The following is an 8741-nucleotide window of genomic DNA, read 5'->3' on the forward strand; positions in this document are numbered from 1 at the left end:
AATAAATAAATAAAATGCCATAAATAAATAAATAAATAAAGTAGTTTGGCAAACTGGTAGATATAACAAATGATAATTTAAAAAATAAAATGTTATTAATAAACCACAAAACAAAAGAAAAAAAAGCCATCAATGACAGGACAAGGCTTTCTCACGTCACATCCCTCTGAAACCGACTCTTCCACTGCTGCCTTCCCCATTTAAGGACCCTTGTGATTATACTGGGTCCACCTAGATAATCCAGGATAATCTCTATTGCACAGTCAGCTGAATAACAACCTTAATTCCATATGCTATCTTAATTTCCCTTTGCCATGTAAGATAACATATTCACAGGCTCTGGAAATTATGACATGGACATCTTGGAGAGGCCGTTATTCTGTCTACCACAGTAATTTACTTTCAATTACCACCCATTTGTGCACAGATGACTCCCAATTTCATATTTTGTATCTATAACCCAGACTTCTCTTCTCAAAGCTAGATCCAAATATTCAAGTGTTCAAGAGAAAACTCCAGACCCAAAACAAACTCATAACCTTCCTCCCTGAATATGGTCCTTTGCCAGTGTTCTCAGGTTCAGTGAATGGCATCATCAGCCATTCAGTTACTACAAACTTGGGTGTTGGTCATCCTTAACGTTTCCTTTTTCTTTACCTCCATTTTCAATCTAGTACCAAGTCCTTTTACTTTCTAATTATCACATGAATTCACCTACATCTTACCATCTCCATCCCTCTCCCCAACTACTGTCATTCAAGAGACCTTTAGCTCATCAGAACTCTTGGAAGACCATCCTAACTAGTCTACCCTTACTAGTTAGCTAGCTTTGACCCCTTCCAATCCCCATTCCTCATATGGCAGAATTATCTTGAATCACTGAAATCTTGAATATGGCACAGAAGGCTCTTCCAAGCCTAGCCCTGTATCTCTCTCCAGCTTCACAGGGAAACAGAACACACTGCTTTTCTCCCAGAATGAGATGTACCCACCTCTCGCACCTCACAGGACCTTGGCACACACTGCTCTCTTCCAAGAATATTTCTTCCATTTCTCTCTTGCTGTATCTGACTCAAAACTTAACTATCACACCTCCTCAGGGCAGCCTTCCCTGACATCCCTTGCTCAGTCCTTAAAGCACCAAGCCTCTCTCTTTTGTAACACTCAGCATAATTGCAGTTTGGGGGACTTCCCTGGTGATCCAGTGGTTAAGACTTTGCCTTCCAATGAAGCAGGTGCGGGTTCGATCCCTGATCAAGGAGCTAAGATCCCACATGCCTCGCAGCCAAAACAAAACAAAAAACCCCCACAAAACAGAAGCAGTATGGTAACAAATTCAATAAAGACTTTAAAATTGGTCCACATCAAATAAAATCTTTAAAAACTAACAATGATTAAAAAAATAGCCGCAGTTTTAAATTTCTCTGTGAGATTATTTAATTAATAGTTCTCTTCCCCATTTGATTGTCTGTCCAATGAAAGCAGGACAGTATCTGTGCTCATCACTGAATCCCTAGTGCCTAGCTCAGGATTAGGCACAATGTCAGCACTCAATAACTATTTGTTAAATGGGTAAATAAATGACAATTGTATGCGGAATTTTTTTTAAATGACGCAAATGAACTTACTTACAAAACAGAAACAGACTCACAGACTTAGAAAAAAAACTTATGGTTACCAAAGGGGAAAGGTGCATGGGAGAGATAGATAGGGAGTTTGGGATTGTCATGTATACACTACATGTTTAAAATATATAAACAACAAGGACCTACTGTACAGCACAGGGAATTCTGCTCAATATTCTTTTTTTAACATCTTTATTGGAGTACAATAGCTTTACAATGTTGTGTCAGATTCTGCTGTATAACAAGGTGAATCAGCTATACGTATACATAGATCCCCATATCCCCTCCCTCTTGCCTCTCCAACACACCCTCCTTATCCCACCCTTCTAGGTGGTAGCAAAGCACCAAGCTGATCTCCCTGTGCTATGCAGCTGCTTCCCACTAGCTACCTATTTTACATTTGGAACTGTATGTATGAAAATGCTACTCTAGCACTTCATCCCAGATTACCCTTCCCCCTCCCCATGTCCTCAAGTCCATTCTCTACGTCTGTGTCTTTATTCCACTCCTGCCCCTAGGTTCATCAGAACCAGTTTATTTTTAGATTCCATATATATGTGTTAGCATACAGTATTTGTTTTTCGTTTTCTGACTTACTTCACTCTGTATGACAGATTCTAGGTCCATCTACCTCACTACAAATAACTCAATTTTGTTTCTTTTTATGGCTGAGTAATATTCCATTGTATATATGTGCCACATCTTCTTTATCCATTCACCTGTCGATGGACACTTAGATTGCTTCCATGTCCTGGCTATTGTAAAGAGAGCTGCAGTGAACATTGTGGTACATGACTCTTTTTGAATTATGGTTTTCTCAGGGTATATGCCCAGTAGTGGGATTGCTGGATCGTATGGTAGCTCTAGTTTTAGTTATTGAGGAACCTCCATACTGTTCTCCATAGGGGCTGTATCAATTTACACTCCCACCAACAGTGCAAGAAGTTCCCTTTTCTCCATACCCTCTCCAGAATTTATTGTTTGTAGATTTTTTGATGATGGCCATTCTGACTGGTGTGAGGTGATATCTCATTGTAGTTTTGATTTGCATTTCTCTAATGATTAGTGATGTTGAGCATTCTTTCATGTGTTTGTTGGCAATCTGTATATCTTCTTTGGAGAAATGTCTATTTAGGCCTTCTGCCCATTTTTGGATTGGGTTGTTTGTTTTTTTGATATTGAGCTGCATGATCTGCTTGTATATTTTGGAGATTACTCCTTTGTCAGTTGCTTCATTTGCAACTATTTTCTCCCATTCTGAGTTGTCTTTTCGTCTTGTTTATGGTTTCCTTTGCTGTGCAAAAGCTTTTATGTTTCATTAGGTCCCATTTGTTTATTTTTGTTTTGATTTCCATTTCTCTATGAGGCGGGTCAAAAAGGATCTTGCTGTGATTTATGTCATAGAGCATCTGCCTATGCTTTCCTCTAAGGGTTTTGTAGTGTCTGGCCTTACATTTAGGTCTTTAATCCATTTTGAGTGTATTTTTGTGTTTGGTGATAGGGAGTGTTCTAATTTCATTCTTTTCCATGTAGCTGTCCAGTTTTCCCAACACGACTTATTGAAGAGGCTGTGTTTTCTCCACTGTATATTCTTGCCTCCTTTATCAAAGATAAGGTGACCATATGTGTGTGGGTTTATCTCTGGGCATTCTATCCTGTTCCATTGATCTATATTTCTGTTTTTGTGCCAGTAAAATACCATCTTGATTACTGTAACTTTGTAGTATAGTCTGAAGTCAGGGAGCTTGATTCCTCCAGCTCTGTTTTTCTTTCTCAAGGTTGCTTTGGCTATTCGGCATCTTTGTGTTTCCATACAAATTGTGCAATTATTTGTTCTAGTTCTCTGAAAAATACCATTGGTAGTTTGATAGGGATTGCATTGATCTGTAGATGGCTTTGGGTAGTATAGTCATTTTCAGAATGTTGATTCTTCCAATCCAAGAACATGGTATATCTCTCCATCTGTTTGTATCATCTTTAATTTCTTTCATCAGTGTCATAGTTTTCTGCATACAGGTCTTTTGTCTCCTTAGGTAGGTTTATTCCTAGGTATATTTTTGTTGTTGTTGCAATGGTAAATGGAACTGTTTCCTTAATTTCTCTTTCAGATTTTTCATCATTAGTGTACAGAAATGCAAGAGATTTCTGTGCATTAATTTTGTATCCTTCTACTTTACCAAATTCCTTGATTAGCTCTACCATGTTTCTGGTAGCAACTTTAGGATTCTCTATGTATAGTATCATGTCATCTGCAAACAGTGACTGTTTTACTTCTTCTTTTCTGATTTGGATTCATTTTATTTCTTTTCCTTCTGATTGCTGTGGCTAAACTTCCAAAACTATGTTGAATAATAGTGGTGAGAATGGGCAAACTTGTCTTGTTCCTGATTTAGTGGAAATGGTTTCAGTTTTTCACCACTGAGAATGATATATTGCCTTTATTATGTTGAGGTAGGTTCCCTCTATGCCCACTTTCTGGAGAGTTTTTATCATAAATGGGTGTTGAATTTTGTCAAAAGCTTTTCCTGCATATGTTGAGATTACCACATGGTTTTTATCCATCGATTTGTTAATATGGTGTATCACATTGATTGATTTGTGTATATTGAAGAATCCTTGCATTCCTAGGATAAACCCCACTTGATCATGGTGTATGATCCTTTTAATGTGCTGTTGGATTCTGTTTGCTAGTATTTTGTTGAGGATTTTTGCATCTATGATCATCAGAGATATTGGCCTGTAGTTTTCTTTCTTTGTGACATCTTTGTCTGGTTTTGGTATCAGGGTGATGGTGGCCTCATAGAATGAGTTTGGGAGTGTTCCACCCAGCAGGCTCCCCGGTGCCGAAGTGGACAGGGAAAGTACTGGCCGCATTCCCTTCCATTCCTTCACGCCCCACCCCCACCATCTCCCCCAGAGTCTCCCCTGTGGTGCTGGACCCCTAGCCATGGTTGAGTCCCACTGGGTGCAGGAACTGCTCCTCTCCCCCAGCCACCCCTCAGGGGTGCAGGTCCTGTCTCACCTCCACTTCTCCTCCCCCTTCACTATGCCCACACCGCACGTCCTTCACGGTCGCTGGGGGTTCCTCCCCTCTCCTTATGTATCCATGGTCCCCCACCGGTGGCTGATAGGTGCCCTAGCTGTGAGGAGACACGAATTCCATGTCCTCCTAGTATGCCATCTTGATTCCACCCTCCCATTATTCTGTAATAACCTAAATGGGAAAAGAATTTGAAGAAGAATAGATATAGGTATATATACACCTGAATCACTCTGCTGTACACCTGAAACTAACACAACATTGCTAATCAACTAAAGTCCAATATAACATAAAAATTTAAATAAATAAATAAATGACAATCAATGAGTAAGATGTCTATTACTATACATAGTCATACCAATGATTTGCTAGTCATCTTGCTGTTCGTTCACTCAATAATGTTTTACTGAATGTACTTTTTTTCAAATACCAGTAAGCTATCCTATTTTATTTTATTTTATTTGCTAGTTAGAATCACCAATTGTATGAACCCAAGTTTAACAACTGTACTGTAAGATCAAGAGGAAAGAAAATGCTCTTTTTGCATCCCTTGATTTCTCCTCTTAGGTATCATTGTCTTCCCCTGAGATACATTTGGACCACTCTACAGCAAAGTGGCTTGACCCTCTGTCCTCAGTATCACTGGCAACAATTCTCAAAGCTGCTAGTGGCAGTTGTGGACACTCATTGGAAATGACAGCAGCCTTCAACATGGTATTGACTTGCATGAAGTTTCTCTAATGCTTAAGGAGTTTGGTCATGTGTCAGAGCTGCTCACATTAAATGATCTATTAGGTGCCATGATCTCCAGAAAGTTCATCTGTCACACAGTAGGCCAGAAGTGTCACCTCTGTTTAATGTGATATGAAGCCAAACTCCCAAACTAACTAGAGAGAAATTGGCATATGTCACTGCTGACGATCAGAAAACTGAGGCTCTCAGTTCATACCCACGATTGTGCAAATGAAAGTTCCCCACTTCAACCAGTACATAAGCTAAATGTTTAATAGCTTAAGAGTCTATGACTTAATGGCCATTGAATTTTAATAGTTACAGTATTATTAGCTTAAAATAATATTATAATGAATATAAAGTAATGCCTATAATGAGTATAGTTATGACTAACATGAGTGAAAGCCTTTTTTTTTGCGGGGGTGGCTACAAAATGAAACTTTTGTGAGTAGTAAGTGAAAATATTAAACTGAATTTACCAAACAAGAAAGATTTTTAACTGTGAAAGAAGTCCAAGATTCATTTTCAGGTATTTGTAATATTTGTGAGGATCTGGGGTGATTCCTAAGTTGATCAAAGACATCATGCATGGCAAGATCTAGCTGAAAAGAAAAATGACAGTATCAATAAAATGGAAATCAAGTTTAGTGAAGTGTCCCTGAAGATATGGTATATAGACTCTTCAGAAGCACCCCCAAGTGGTTATCACTAGGTTAACAAGGACTGGCAATTGTAAGAATTAATTATAAGGGAAAAAAATACAATTTAAATATTTGTGCTAAAAAGTATGTACTTGCATTATATCTGACATATTTTTGATATCACAAAAGGTATCAATTGGGTTCACTCAGCCTTTGTCTCAAGATACATAAAAGTAAAAGAGGAAGTGTGCACTTTAGGCTGACATTTCATCATTCATTTGTATACTCTGTATATGTTTCCCATTTTGTATGTTTTCCTTTATTAGAGTCCAGGTAATTTTACCAATAGTCTAGAAGACTGTTAAGATGATTCCTACAGCTGAGATATAAGTTGCATCTCTTAGAGAACTCACAAGTGTGTAAAATTTTTAAATAGACTAGGGTCATGCAGAGACTTAAATCTCCTTGCCCTTTAGACAAGTGCTTGGAAAGATAAAGCAGGTGAGTTATTTCTCCAAAACACAGTTTTGGAGTTGCAGCAAGGGCATGCTGAGACTGCAGTCTGCACACTGTTCTGTGTCTTTCCAACATGTGATGACACCTCCCACAGTACTAAATTCTTTCAGATATGATTAGTCTTTACAGTCTTCCTCAAGCAGCATGACTGCCTCCTTACCCTTCAAAGAGACATTAAGAGGCCCTAAGAGTGCAAACCATAAAAAAGAATTGATAAATTGATAATGCTATCATTTGGAAGTTTGTCACCAAAAAAAGATACTATAAACTAAGATAATGTACAAATGAGAAACCATTAGCATTGGACATAACTGAAAAAGGACTAGTCTCCTGAATATATAAAGAGTTCCTTGAACTCAAAGGGAAAATGATAACAGAAAAATAAATGGACAAAGTATGAAGAAGCAATTCATTGACCAAGAAACCCAAATGAAAAATAGATGAATAAAAAGATGCTCAGCCACACTGGAAATTAGGAAGATGTAAATTAAAACAACAATGAGATAGCATTAAATTGACAGAAAAAAAAGTCTGACACTACTAAGTACAAGTAATGTTGCAGAGCTATGGGACCTGTCACATACTGCTGCTAAGAGTTTAAATTGGTACAATGACTTTGGACAACTACTGACAATATCTAGTAAAGTTTTTAAAAGCTCATACCCTATAAGTCAGCAACTTTCCCCTAAATCTGTGTTTCTCAACAAGGAGAGGAGTAGTTCACCTATCCAGGGGGTATTTGGCAATGTCTGGACACATTTTTAGTTGTCACATCTGGGGTTGCAAAGGCAAGGGAGGAGGGAGGGGATACTACTGCAATCTAGTCCATAGAGGCTAGAGATACTGTTTAACTTCCTACAAAGCACAGATTATCCCTATGCCCAAAGAATTACCTGGTTCAAAATTTCCGCAGGGCTGAGGTTGGGAATGATGGCCCTCAAAAGACTTGTCTACCTGGAATCTGTGAATATGACTTTATTTGGGAAAAGGGTCTTTGCATGTGAAGTTAAGGAAGTCAAAATGAGATATTGGATTATCTAGATGGATCCAAAATCCAATGACAAGTGTCCTTATAAGAAGACAAGGCACAGGTCTCTTGGGCCCTATGTGGGGAGTGGGAGGTAATCCGTGGTAATCCACGGCCGGGTGATATCTGGGGACCCCAGGCCTGGATGGAAAGTTCCAGCCGCGCTCTCTGCGCCTCGTCACTATGCCTCACAAAATTGAGGAAATCAAGGACTTTCTGCTCACAGGCAGGCGAAAGGACGCCAAGTCGGTCAAGATAAAGAAAAATAAGGATAATATGAAGTTTGAAGTTTGATGCAGCAGATACGTTTACACCTTGGTCATCACAGACAAAGAGAAGGCAGAGAAGCTGAAGAAATCCCTGCCCCCAGGTTTGGCAGTGAAGGAGCTGAAATGAATCACGCATACTGACTTGAACTGTATTAAAATTTTAAAAATTCTCAAAAAAAGAAAAAAAAGAAGAGGAGGCACAGACAGAAGAGGAGAAATACAGAGGAGATAGCCACGTGAAGACAGAGGCAGAGATTGGAGTAAGCATCCCCAGGCCAAGTGCCAACAGTCAACAATGGAACAGGCGAGAAACGAAATCTCCCCTAGAACTTCTGGAGGAAGTGACTGACACCTTGATATGGGGCTTCTGCCCTGCAAAAATGTAAGAGGAAAACATCTGTTATTTTAAGCCACCCAGTTTTTACTAATTTGCTGTGGTAGCCTGGAGACTAGATATGCACTCAAGGGAAACACTTGCATACATTTGGGAGAAGAAAGGTACAAGGTTGTAATTGAAGTTCATTATAGCAAAAAAAAAAAAAAAAAAAATTGAAACAAGCTAAATTTTTATCAAGAGGAAAATTGAAAAATGTGTTGAAGTATATTCCCTTAATGTTCTACAGCAGTTAAAAAAAAAGAACAAATTGGAACCGCATGTATCAGAATGTGTTAATTTCACAATATAATACTGAGAGAATAAAAGCCAGTTTAGAAGGATATATAAGGTATGATACCATTTATATAAAGTTTTTAAATCTACAAAGCAATATTCTATAATATTTATGGCTATCTAAATCTGTGGCAAAAGTATAATAATATGGGTGATAAACACTGGTCCCCCAGTAGTTAGTACTCCTGCTATGGATATGGAGGAAAAAGAGAGAGAAGGGG

The 8741-nt window shown here is 38.5% G+C and overlaps 1 pseudogene; it reads left to right on the plus strand.

Moving 5' to 3' along the window:
• The first annotated feature begins 7764 nt into the window (after positions 1-7764).
• LOC131756140 (large ribosomal subunit protein eL38 pseudogene) lies at positions 7765-7979 on the plus strand (annotated as a pseudogene).
• The last annotated feature ends 762 nt before the right edge of the window (positions 7980-8741 follow it).

This window comes from Kogia breviceps, chromosome 4 (assembly GCF_026419965.1).
Source record: "Kogia breviceps isolate mKogBre1 chromosome 4, mKogBre1 haplotype 1, whole genome shotgun sequence".
Lineage (NCBI taxonomy): Eukaryota > Metazoa > Chordata > Mammalia > Artiodactyla > Physeteridae > Kogia > Kogia breviceps.